Raw genomic sequence first — 1,658 nt, forward strand, 5'->3', positions numbered from 1 at the left:
CTCTGGACTGGAAGGGTTCTCTCTCTTTCTCAACCTGCTCCCACCGTCCTTCTATTCTCCTTCGTTCCGATCTGTTCTCTCTCTCTCTTATGGAAGGTTAGGTTTTCAATCTTATCAGTCTCTTTTTCTGCTCTTTCACGTGCCAGCAGCCCAGATCACTGGGACCTGTTGCAGCACGTCCCTCAGACTCCCATCTTCTCTCTTCTCTCTCCTCTAACCAACTAACCACTAACTCTCACTCTTCCCACTCTTTTATATCTAACTCCACCCACCTCCCCAGAACCTCTCATGTTACGAAGCCAGGGACCACAAAAGGCACTCAATGACCTTTCCAGCATAAAGCATGGATGGGTCCCTGCTGAACTATCCTGTGTGTGGGGTGCAGGTGTGGAATGTGGAAAGGAGCTCCCAGCCTACCTGGATGGTGGGGAACTACACCATAGGAGAAGGTGCAGTACCTCTGTGGCGACTGAAGCCTCAGGGGCGCCACAATTGCGCGTTTCAATCAAAACTGTTCTTAGCCATAACCATGTCTGTGATCAGTACAAAAGCAGAGTTAAATAGAAAAGAAAGAAGGAAAAGGAAATGAAGTGAGCAAGTAATCATGCAAATAAGACAATTATGCTAATAACACGAAGAGAAAAAAAAAAACCTCTGCTTTTGTACTGATCACAGACATGGTTATGACTAAGAACATTTTTGATTGAAATGCGTAATCCCCTGGATTTACAAATTTAACAGCATGATTTTAAAGATAATGCAATAAAGATGAAGTTTTAAAGTCTATTCAACAATCTGATTTGGATGTTTGTTGCTGGAACTTTTTTTTTTTATTGCCTGTAATGTAAGTATTGGTGTTTTTTTTTTTTTTGCTTCATTGTGTTTGGCTCTTAACAAGTTTAATTTTTCTTCTCTCTTCTTTACTCTAGTGTTTCACTTGACTGCTGCCTGCTATCTCAACATGTCCTCCAGTGAAGCTTCTGAGATTGGCATGACACCAATTATGTAATCATATTTGATATACTCATTGGTATGTATTGACTGGCAATACTAGCCATGTGGTAAATCAGGTATTTTCTTTACAGGTACCATTCAGTGCGGAACAGTAGGAGCAGTCAAATGGAAATGAATCTTCCCAGGGTCGTCGGCCTCAAGTTTCTGAGGAGGAAAGACGGGATGTAAGTAGTGTTTTATTTATCAGAGTTGTAATTGAATTGAATTTGTTTTCAGATTTACTTACAATTTTTTTTTTTAATTCATCTATAGGTTTCTTAACGTGATGAAGGCAAACCAGGCATTGACAACGACCAAGTAATTCAATCGGTGCAAGAGCAAGCAGCGTTGTGGGACCCCCGTGATCATAGTCATTCTGACCCTAGCATGGATTCAACGACTCTGGGAAGAAGTGGCAAGATCGCTGCTGGCTGATTGGGACCGTGCCATGCAACATGACAGAAATGTATTTCGTAAGTATTCCAATGTGAAAACAATATATAAAGTGCTCTCAGTGAGAGAAACAAAATAAGAATCTTGTGGGTATAATACCTTTTAATGGCTAACAAATAATAGTGAATGTAAAAGCAAAGTATGAGAACTGATTTGGCTAGGTGAGAGGCTCTGGACTGAGGTCTAAGGTTTCTCCTTTTATCCTAAGTCAT

General features: G+C 40.8%; 1 long non-coding RNA gene across 1 annotated transcript; it reads left to right on the top strand.

Moving 5' to 3' along the window:
• Positions 1-966: 966 nt before the first annotated feature.
• On the top strand, positions 967-1,418 carry LOC141082746 (uncharacterized). Its single transcript, XR_012230575.1, has 3 exons — positions 967-1,005; positions 1,086-1,178; positions 1,267-1,418. It is a non-coding gene; the product is annotated as an uncharacterized lncRNA (long non-coding RNA).
• The last annotated feature ends 240 nt before the right edge of the window (positions 1,419-1,658 follow it).

This window comes from Dendrobates tinctorius, unplaced genomic scaffold, assembly GCF_039654945.1.
Source record: "Dendrobates tinctorius isolate UK_male_01 unplaced genomic scaffold, ASM3965494v1 ptg000019l, whole genome shotgun sequence".
Taxonomy (NCBI): Eukaryota; Metazoa; Chordata; class Amphibia; order Anura; family Dendrobatidae; genus Dendrobates; species Dendrobates tinctorius.